The 12,133-nt window shown below is 34.1% G+C and overlaps 1 non-coding gene and 1 pseudogene across 1 annotated transcript; both read right to left on the bottom strand.

Annotated features, from left to right (window-relative positions):
- Positions 1-3,300: 3,300 nt before the first annotated feature.
- On the bottom strand, positions 3,301-3,372 carry TRNAD-GUC (transfer RNA aspartic acid (anticodon GUC)). The gene has a single exon. It is a non-coding gene; the product is annotated as a tRNA-Asp (tRNA).
- A 1,070-nt stretch (positions 3,373-4,442) lies between these two features.
- Positions 4,443-5,106, bottom strand: LOC108451491 (kiwellin-1-like; annotated as a pseudogene).
- Between the last annotated feature and the right edge of the window lie 7,027 nt (positions 5,107-12,133).

Genomic DNA, 12,133 nt, shown 5'->3' with positions numbered 1-12,133 from the left:
TCTAACACTCATTTGATTTCGAGAATTAACTAAGAATTTCTCCAAGTATGAAGTAAGGGTAGAGCAAATAATGAAGATTTAAACCATAATTTACAGCTCAAAATACATAATATATATATATATATAAATTTTACATTAATAGTAACATAAATGTTAACAATGATGCACAAGAAATCTTTAGTCTAGTACATACATTATAAATAAAAATATGGATAAAGTGATTAATCAGTATCAGACCAGTAGATATCCATCGCGCCCCAGTCGTTCTCAGGCACTCCAAGAGCCTTCCAAACTGCTTTCGAGGCATCAACAATGTTTTTAGTAGGATGAAATTCTCTAAGAATGGCATCTGTGTCAACATTTGTGAAATTGTTCAAGTCAAGAGACAATAGATTGTCTCTTTCATAGCACGGTACACTATAGTACTCACAAATGGTGGCAGGGGAAATATCAATGTTAGCATGCTTGCCGTATACTCGGTCATGCGTACCAATTTTTTAATTGGAGTAAAACCCTAGCACTACATGTACAATAGAAACTTGCTTGGGAAGCAAGCACAAATTGTCCTGACGATGAAAGTGTACATCGTCTTATATCTCATCATTAAACGAGGAGGCTAGATCAAAATGAAATCATTCAATATTTTATAAACCACATTTTTATTTATTTATTAAGTTTGAATAAATAATATAAGTTGGTTTAAAGATCAGATAGCACATATAATTAGCCCAATACATGATGAGGCCTAACAAACCCAAGTTAATAGCAAAGGGTGGCAAACCCTAGTCTCAGAATAAGATTTCCGCCAATAATGTTGTCACCACCCCTATAGTATACTCCAAGTACGATTTGAGTTTTCTTGTTTAATTGTAATTTAGTGAGTTGAAACTTGACCATTTGATTACAAACAATAATTATGGACTGTGTTGATCCATATGACGATCCTATAAGGATCCTTAAAATTCTTGAAAAAAACAAAAAGAAATATTGAATATATAAGAGTGAAAAACTAGGGCCGTACTCAAACAATGAGAATCGCAAGCTCTACTTGACATTTGCTGTTCGAAACTCAACTCTTGCTCAATCAAATATTATTTTAGAAGCTTAAGCTCTATTTAAGCTCTATTGAAGTAAGCTTGTTCACCTGATTTGCATAATTTAGCTTCAATTCAAACTCATTCCCATATACAAATTTTTTGTACTTCACTAAAAAAAATTGAAATTTAAGTTTCAAGTGTATTAAAGGTAAAGTAGTAATCTAAAATTAAAAATACTATTATCAATTAAAAATTTGATTAAGCTCTCGAGCTGTTCAAAACAAGTATTAAGGTACTCAAACCTAGCTCGCTTGATAACTCAAGCTACTCAATCTTGAGCTTGGTTTAACAATATTGAAACAAATCATGACTAAAGAAATAGTGAATGTAACTGAGAGATAGTTAAGATGAAATCAGTTCCTCTATTATTAAATGGATTAATTTAGTCTATGTTCTGTTAAAAAGAATAATATAAGGTCAAATTGAAAAAGACTTAACATTTACTGTTTGAAAGATATTGTTCACTATTTAACAAAGTTGTTATTTTTAAAGTTTTTATGGTCTTGTAAATAAAATCTTTTGTTTGGAAAAGAAAAAAAATTCAAGACATTTTTTATACCATGATTGTTAATTTTGGTACAATTTGATCTTATTTGATTCTTTTTAATTCTATAGGCACCAAACTAACTCATTTAAAAATAGAGGGGCTAAGTTGATCCAGACACTATAATACAGGGACCTCTTGGTACCTTAACCCTAAAGAAACCTAGTTTATTTAATAATTCAAGCTGCTCAAGCTTGAGCTTGGCTCGACAATGCCTTAATCGAAGTTGAATTTTCTTTTTGAATTTAACTCAAGCAACTTTCGAGCACACGTACATCATTTACACCTCTATTAAACAAACCAAATACAACACTCATCTAAATTCGAGTACTAAGAATTTCTCCGAATAAGAAGTAAGAATAGAGCTAACAATGAAGATTATGACTCAAAATACATTAATAGTAACATAAACCTTAACTAAGATGCACAAAAAATTCTTTAGTCTAATACAGACATTATAAATATTTATATAGATAAAGTGATTAATTAGTATCACTCCAATTAATAAATATCCATCCCACCTCAATTGCTCACTACAAGAGCCAATTGACGTTGCACAAAATTCTATATCTCCTAGACCTCTTCCTACAATAATGAATATTCATCCTATGCTTATTTGTGCAAAGGCTGGTATTCATAAGCGCTAAGCGTGTTTTGTAAACCTTTCACTAGATGAGCCCTGAGACTTTGTTGAAGCTGTTAGTCAACCTTAATGGAAGAATGTAGTAGAAGTTGAATTGTATGCAATAATAAAACAAGATACATGAAGCTTGTTTAAATTTCCAAGGGGTCACAAGCCAGTGGGATGTAAATGCATATTCAAAGTCAAAAGACATGTAGGTTCAGCAAGGTATAAAGCTAGACTGGTCGCAAAAGGGTACTCCTAGATTGTTGGACATAACTTCAAGGAAACTGACAATCCAAAAATTAAAGACAATATAGTGAGGATCATTCTTACACTTTGAATTAACCAACAAATGAAAGTTGAGACAATTAGATATTCCCAATGCGTTTCTGAATAAGGAGTTCATAGAAGAGGTATACATGTTAGTTACAACTTCCTGATTCTGAGCATTGTACTGTTGGAGGAGATCAATTAGTGTATAAACTGAAAAAGGCCTTTTGTGGGTTCAAGCAAGCCCTAGAGGCATGGTTTGAAAAGCTTAAAGAGTAGGTTGGATAACTGGGGTTCAAACAATCAGCGGCCGACATTGCTCTCTGTTTTAAGAACACTAACGGGAAGAAAGCGTATCTACTAGTGTATGTGGAAGCCATAGTCATTACAGGGGATGATCAATGGAAAATTGATGTATTGGTGAAATCACTTGATGAAAAATTCTTATTAAAGGATATAGGAGACTTGGTTTATTATCTAGGGGTGGAAGCATAGGCTGTTGATGCAAAGTGTTGTTGAAGCATAGGGTTGCTTGCTTAATAGACACCAGTGATTGAAGTTTAACATAAACAAACTTAATTGAAAGAGTTCAAACATGAAATAAAATTTTAAAAGTAAAACTCTGAATTAAGCGTGAGTGCCGCAGCTTTAACAATCTTGCTTTTTAGTGTCCCAAAAGGCTCCAAATAAGCATTTAGGGAAGTAGATTATCTGATTGCATCACTAACAAAAGCTAGAAAGATTGAAAAACGAAAAGACATGATCGCCGTTGCCGGGGATCGAACCCGGGTCACCCGCGTGACAGGCGGGAATACTTACCACTATACTACAACGACTTAGTTGACGTCACTGTTAAATTTATTTTTATTGTTGGAACTTTTCAAATTTGCCGCAAAGGGAGGACAATATCTAGAGTAGTTTTAGTTGTACGACGAAGAGCTTTGACTGGTAACAAACTAGATACGTAGATTGATTGGTGATTTTAGTTTATTTAGAGTTCAACCTCCACATTTGTAAATTCTCTCCTTAGTTGATTCTTCCCCGTTTTTATAAAATAGGAAGAAAAAAAAAATTCTTTGTTAATGGTCATAGCAGCTTTTAATATTTGATTCAGTTGCTTTCTTGAATTATCATCGAGACTGCTTGTCGACACACATGGTGTTTTTTGAAAGCAGGCTGATCCATCAACATTTAGGACTATAATCCCTTCACCCAAAACCCTGTGTTGGTGAAACAAAAACTCCACTAATCGTTTTTCTTTAAGATCTTACATACAACGTACATGTGTGAATAAAATAACTAAGATATAATCTTCCAAAAACTTTTCAAATATATGAAAATCTTGAAAAAGAAAAGCATATCTATGTCCGGCCCTGGTGACTAAATTCGAGTAAAGTAAATTTTTTGATAAATCAAGGCAACCATGAACTAGGTTAGTTCTTACCAGAAACATGTTACCTAGTTTACATAGGATGAGAAGATTGATGAATATTACCCACAAGTCATGACCTACAAAAACATGGAAGAGAAACAGTTACAAAGACAATGAACTTTATACCCATATGCCAATTGATTTATGGATATATATATGCTCCTTGATTGTTGAGATTCATCAAGCTCGAGCTCTACTCAAAATTCATTGCTTGAAATATGGCTCCAATTTGGTCGAATACTATTTAAGCTGCTCATGCTTGAATCGATTTCGAATTTCTTTCGAATAACTTGCGAGCACAAGTGCCTTGTTTATACCCCTATCAAATGCGTACCAAATCTAACACTCATTTGATTTCGAGAATTAACTAAGAATTTCTCCAAGTATGAAGTAAGGGTAGAGCAAATAATGAAGATTTAAACCACAATTTACAGCTCAAAATACATAATATATATATATATATATATATATATATATATAAATTTTACATTAATAGTAACATAAATGTTAACAATGACGCACAAGAAATCTTTAGTCTAGTACATACATTATAAATATAAATATGGATAAAGTGATTAATCAGTATCAGACCAATAGATATCCATCGCGCCCCAGTCGTTCTCAGGCACTCCAAGAGCCTTCCAAACTGCTTTCGAGGCATCAACAATGTTGTTAGGGCAAGGGGGCTGATAATCATGGTCCGAATCGCATCCCATAGTAGAATCACATTCATCCACAACTTTAGCCCTCACAGATTTTCCATTGCCATGGATGTTGATATAATTCAAACACCTCTTCCCGTTATTATACCACCCTGTAGAAAGTGCCACCACAGGGTCATCATCGGAGTGGTACTGGTTGTCACATTCAGATGGTGCACCACCGTCTCCATCTCGCTCAAAGCTGTTAAGCGTCAGTGTTGCTTTCGTTTGGCTTGATACAGGGGTGAACATTTGTATGTCGTGTACCACTTGCCATCCTTGCAACAATCAGAATCATTTTCCTGGTTGCATTGCCCTGGTGGAGGGGTTTTCCCTTTGATCTTGCCACTAGGGCTGCACGTCTGTGCTTCAACACTAAGAAAAAGAAGAAGAATGCAAAGGAGAGGAAAGACAGTCGAACAAATTACTTGCTTCATCATTTTTATCTTCTTTAAGTCACTTCTGTTTTGATGTTTTAGTGCAGAAAACTTCCAGTGGGAAAAGCAATATATCGAGATCTTAGCAATGAGTAATTTAAAATATTGGTCTTTCACTATGAAAATTTATGATGGACTGAAGACTTACCATTAAGCTGAAAAAATTGTATTTTATCATTTACCAAAATTTTGTCATATATTTATCATTCAGAAGCATCTATGTGGGAGGTTCCTGCAGGTTTGGTTCACTTATAGTTTATTTAAATATCTTATGGCAGCTATTTGTTGATGAAGATCGAAGGGGCTTTAGATTCTACTTGTCAACAAATCATTTTACTGGCTGATGCCTAAATTGGATGGATTTGAAGATGGTTACACTTAGCTTACCATTTTCCATAAAATTTTTGCAATGAAAATTATTTTCTGTACATACATTACATCGTATGCTTCTTTAAAATATCTTTAAATATATACACATATAAAAATCATATCCCTGATATCCAGTCCCAATAGTAGTGTTAGAATTTCTGTCTTAAATTCCGTTCACAGGAAAGAACCAAGGTGAAAGATCCAAAGGAGGAGCAATAAGTATATAAACCTTGACAAATTAACTTTCCTAATTAAAGCAGCAGCATATAATATTGTTTTAATTGGCCGACCAAAATTTGAAATTTTGTCCGTAATTTGGAAATGTGCATATAAAAATATTAAGCACCAAAATTAGATTTGGGTAAAAAATTTGACTCAATAATTTATGGACGAGAAACCCAATTCAATTTTTAGTTCTATAATATATTATATAATTTATTTCATATAAAAATTTAATTTATAATACTATACAATACTATAGTATAAACATTAAAATATATTTTCTTTAAAATTAAAATAAAATCATTTTAAAATGTTAAATAAAATAAAATATTTTTTTGTAAAAAATTACATACTTAAACATCATCGTAAGGCTCTTGTTGACTCAGATAATTATTTCAAATGACAATTCACGGAAGGACCAATAGTGTTAACATAATGAAAGTTCAAGTAGCACTTCTAACAAAAAAGGAAAAGTTTTAAGTACATAAATTGAAAGAGCGCTATAGTTTGGGGACCATTTTTTATTTTAAGGCTTTTTAGTAGGATGAAATTCTCTAAGAATGGCATCCGTGTCAACATTTGTGAAATTGTTCAAGTCAAGAGACAATAGGTTGTCTCTTTCATAGCACGGTACACCATAGTACTCACAAATGGTGGCAGGGAAAATATCAATGTTACCATGCCTGACGTATACTCAGTCATGCGTACCAATTTTTTAATTGAAGTAAAACTCTAGCACTACATGTACAATGGACACTTGCTTGGGAAGCAAGCAAAAATTGTCCCGACGATGAAAGTGTACATCGTCCTATAACTCATCATTAAACGAGGAAGCTGGATCAAAATCATGTTCAGGGATGAACGTACGTCCCTGAATTGTTTGATAAAAATCAGCGACCTCTTGCTGTGCAAATTTAACACCGTCATATTTCGTCTCGAACACAGGACCAAAAAGAATGCAGAGGCTTAACCAGTGAACCAACAGGCTCATTCTTGTCATAGATTTACACATAATTGATTTTAAGTTAGTGACCTAAAGGTAATGATTAGTTAAAATTGAATAAAAAATTTTCTAAAGACACAATTCGAACTCCTGACTTTGATCACTTAAGTGGAGTACAGAACCATAGATACCTTAGCGTCACGATCTAGAATATAGATAGGTTCCTCCTCAAAAGTTAAATCCAATTGCAGCTCGATATCATCAATAGGGACGATGTGTAATGGATAAGACCAATACCGTCTCAGCAGCGAGACGTGAAACACATTGTGAATTTGTTCCAATTCTGGCGGTAATTCCAATTGATAGCAACAGGCCCAACACGTTTCAAAATGCGGTAAGGTCCAATGAACCTTGGGCTCAGCTTGCCCTTGATTCCAAATCGGAGAACCTTTTTCCACGGTGGCACTTTCAGGAACATCTGATCTCATACAGAAAACTCAATGTCCTTTCTCTTTAAATTGGCATAAGATTTCTGTCGATGAAGTGGCTTTAAGATAGTCATAGATCAACTTGACAGTATTCTCAATTTCAGAAACTAGCTAGGGGCCCAAAACTTGACGTTCACTTAACTTAGTCCAACACAGCAGAGTATGACACCTACAACCATACAAAACCTCATAGGGTGCCATCTGAATACTAGACTGGAAGTTGTTATTGTACATAAACTCAGTCAATGGTAGGTAATCTTCCCAACTACCCCGAAAGTCTATTACACAACCCTGAAGTATATCCTCTAGAATTTGAATGACTCACCCAGACTGTCCGTCGGTCTGAGGATGTTGTTGGGTGCCATCTAAATACTAGATTGGAAGCTGTTGTTGTATGCGAACTCATCCAACGGTAGGTAATCTTCTCAACTACCCCAAAGTATATCCTCTAGAATCTGAAATGACTTGCTTAAATTGTCTATCGGTCTGAGGATGATAGACAATACTAAAATCAAGTTGGGTGCCTAAAGACTTATGAAGTTTCTTCTAGAACAGAGATATGAAACACGGATCTCTATCAGAGATAATTAAGACTGGAATCTCGTGCAGTCTCAAAATTTCAGCAATATACAACTTAGCTAACTTTTGCAGTGAATAATTTGTTCTAATAGGAACAAAATGAGCATATTTGGTCAACTGGTCTATGATGACCCAAACCGAATCTTTCTTAGTGGGAGTTAAAGGCAACTCACTAACAAAATCCATAGCTACATGCTCTTACTTCCACTGAGGATCTTAATCGGCTGAAGCAGACCTGAGAGTAACTGATGTTTGGCCTTAACCTTTTGGCACGTCAGACAATGGGACACAAAAGCAACCACTTCCCGTTTTAGCCAAGGCCACCAATAGAATTCTCGGAGGTCTCGATTCATTTTATTTCTGCCAAGATACATAGTATAAGGGCTACTATGTGCCTCATGTAGGATCGATTGCTTGAACTCCTTATCATTAGGCACACAAATCCGACCCCTAAAGTACAGAACTTTTTCATTATTCAAGCTAAAATATGAAGTTTCACTTGAACTAATTTGTTGCAGCCGTTAAACTAGAGATTCGTTACTCAACTGTTTAACTCGAATCTGTTTGACCCAAGTCAGTTTAACCTAATAAAAATCTGTGGCCTCTTGTTGTGCAAATTTAACACTGTCGTATTTCGACGACGAAATTGAGGCGGTGTGGGAACAAGATCATTGACGCATTCGCGAGGGCATTCTTTTAATTTTTGCACTTAAATTCAATAAAAATAAACTCAATATCCAATTGAAAGCAGTCAATACGTAAATTAAAAACTTTAAAATGGAAAGAAGAAAGACAGTAATAATAAATAAAGGAAAAGAAAACTTAAACCGTATTGATTGTTGTAGTCGAATGGATTGAATCAAGAAGTGTCATGTTCCCTAAGCCAAAATGGTGTGATACTTGCAAAAGAAGAAAACTAACAAAAGTAAAGTAAAAGAAAAGAAATCGATCAATGAATCGAAGTGTAACCTCCTCAACCCGACCTAAACATTATGGTCGAATCGAGAAGGCCACATTGGACACCTTAGTGTCGAACCTACCCCAATGATAGTTAAAAACCTTCAAGTACTCCCTTTTATAACACCGTGGTTTCTATTGTTAGCTTCGGAAAAACATCATTTACTTAGTCCAACCATGTTTAGGTTGAATTAGTGAATTAAGTAAATTTAGAAAAAAAAACCCAACTATTAGAGTTGCCTTCGAAAAAATCATTTTGTTATCTTCTTAGAAGGGGAAATGTACCATTACTAGTCAAATTATTAATTTAGCCATATATCATGTACAGTCCATTTCAACATATTTATAAAAAATTGTGTATCTATACCAAAAATGCATGTCATGTATGCCTGAAAAATCTCAAAATATCAAATAGTCCTAAACCACAGTTTAAAGAAACTTTACAATCCAAAACCAAATAATAATAATAAAATAAGCCTAAAATATAATTAAATTAAAATAATATGACGAAGTAAAGTCCGAGGTCCACCGTACGTCCACATGCCAATTCTAATCCTAAGTTCAATCATTACCTAAGAAGTTGAGGTAATGAGGTGAGCTTAACAAGCACAATGTGAGACTAAACAAGCAAGTATTAAGCATTCATACAAGCATTTTCGTAAAGGTATCAATAGCACAATAAAAAATTATCAATACTAATTCCAAATGCACATGATTGTGAAAAATGCACATGTGAGATCCTACCCATACCATCCGCTACACACCACGAGTTCCCCAAAACTCGTCTGCCAAATTCCAACGTATGTGAGTAAAGCTCGATTTGGTAAAACCACCAATAATCAATAATGCAGTGAAACTGCCAAATAAATAATGTGATATAATCACCTATCCCCTCGATACTCCAAACACAGTGCACTGACAACAAATATATGCGGACTAACTATGCTGCCGGTACTCCACGAAACTCCTCTGTCAACCAAAAAATCCCATCCTAATGCACTTGCAATATGTCATACAAATTCATAAATAATCATATTTCAAAACTTTTTACATTTATCTGTCATGTTCAACATGTCCTCAATAATTACATACTTTCAGTTCCAATTTTCAAATTACCATTAAGATGGTCTCTATGAATATCGTTTAGTTCACATACTTTACGAATTTCATTGTGCACCAATAGCAACCTTACATATGTATATCATAGTAATATTCTATGCATTTAAATCATGCATAAACCTAATATCTCAACATTTCATACAATTCAATCAAACATTCTTATATCACATAATATAATAATGCATAACAATCTCAATTACACATTTATACAGTCAAATTAACTAGCAATTTTGTCAACACAACAATCTTTTAAGGCTCGAAACGCACTTGGCTTGACCACTAAAAAAACTAAAATTTTGGCTGTTAAGCCAAACCAATCAGCAAGCTAATTTATCAAATATAATATGATATTTATCATTATCAAATAAATTTTACAAGTTTAGGACCCGCACCTTATTTTTTGCTTTGTCGCAACACCCTAGTGAATCTTCTATTTTTCCTTAATAAAACTTTATACAATCTTAAACCAAAATTTAGTATAAATTCAATCAATTTATCATTTAACAAACTCCCAATTACCCACTTATAGGTTCAAACAAATTGTGGAATTAATAGCTATTTTACGAATTCAAACTAGTTCGATTCCTTACCACGTATCGATGCGAACTGTACGTATGATCGTTCTTTGGCTTTACGGTTGATTCGGGGTGTTTGGATCAACACCTAATTTAATAATATACTGGAAAATAAGAAGCTAATAATGATTAAATTCCTTCATTTAATCAGTCCATAACATTTACCCTACAACTATGTTAAAACAATAATTAATTATACGCTTAATTGCAGTTACGCTTCCCGATTTGTGAGTTTCGAATGCCCAAACGATCAAGAATGGTTTTCCCTAGATGGCATGGGTTTAATAGCTGATTAGGAGGGTTCAAGAACTCAAATTATAGCTAGAATTAAATTGGAAAGATTCAAGAAACAAAACAGCCCCTTATTCTACACATATGTGCATGCATCACCAACCATGGTAGTCGAAATTAGGGCCGAATTTTAAAATGGTTTGAGACCTTATTAAAATCTGGAAAAATACCTTTAAAAACTTTTAAAATCTCCCAAATTCTAGATCTGGAAATTTTGGTTTTTAATTGACAAGATTAACCAAGAAATTGAGGAGAAAAGAGATCTTACCCAAGCTAGTTGAGAGAAACAACAATGACACCTTCTTGGCAATGTTTGGGATCAGTTTTGGAGTTCAATATTTCAGATTTAGGGCTGATTTATTTGGGGAAAAATTGAAACAGTATAATAAAGGAGATGGTGCACAATCTTGATACAAAAAGAAGAAGAAAAAGATGGTAAAAAGGGAGGTTTAGGCAATGGCAACAATGGAGGAAAAAGGGAAAAGAAAAAAATAAAGATAAAGAGAGGGAGATGGGCTTAGGGACAGCTAAGGTAGAAGAAAAAAGGATTCAAAGGATGATTATTTTGATAAATAAATTATATTTATACCTAGGTTTACTAGGCTTGGATGACAACACATAAAAAAGAAGAAGAGAATTTGCAAAAATTAATTTATTTTGTAAGAGTTGAGCTTGAACTTGGGACCTCCAAATAACTAACCATTGAGTCAATTCCTTATTTTTGTTATATTTCTACATTTTTGTTGAGCTAAATTTCGGATGTTACATGAAGGAAACTTGAAGAGGAGATTGAGAGAAATTGATAGGGGGAAGAGTTTTTAAGGGTTTAGAATGGATGTTCTAGGGAAATAAGAGAAGGTTTGAGAGTTTTGGAGTATTTAGAGGCTTTAAGCCTCCAAAACGCACGGGTTGCAATATGTGGAACCGGGTATCGTGTAACCCAACTTGCATATCGTGATATCCCCTTTTTGGACCCCTCATCTTTGAGTTTGCCTTCGGTGTCGCAATACCACTGTGTAAAACAAAAAATTTTACTTTTGAAATTTCAAGGGTATCACGATATCAGGAGGTGGATATTGTGATAAAACTGAAGATTTTTGGTCCCTTTCAAAACTGTCCAGGAAGTCACGATATACCCAATTTGGTATCGCAATTTCACTAAACTAATCCCTAAAATCATGACAAAATCATCAATTTTCATCTCAATCATCAAAAATCCGACCTGCCAAGTCTAAAATTAAACTAATACAATTTAAAATCCAAATCTAAATGTAGGAAATAAATGGAATCCATGCTCAAAAGATCTAATTATTTACAAATCCTTGTTCAATCGCCGCAGGCGGTCAATAACACCATTGAAATGGTGTTTAAACGGTGTCCTCGACACTCGAACACGTCTTTTGTTTAGTGCATGACTAGAGCCTCTTGAGAGTCGTATCTTCTTCCTTATCCTTAATCATTTTCGGATTCTCTTGCGTGGCTCG

The sequence above is a fragment of the Gossypium arboreum genome, chromosome 5 (assembly GCF_025698485.1).
Source record: "Gossypium arboreum isolate Shixiya-1 chromosome 5, ASM2569848v2, whole genome shotgun sequence".
NCBI classification, from domain to species: domain Eukaryota; kingdom Viridiplantae; phylum Streptophyta; class Magnoliopsida; order Malvales; family Malvaceae; genus Gossypium; species Gossypium arboreum.
The sequence above is the reverse complement of the archived record's forward strand: the minus strand, read 5'-3'. Positions and strand labels throughout refer to the sequence as shown.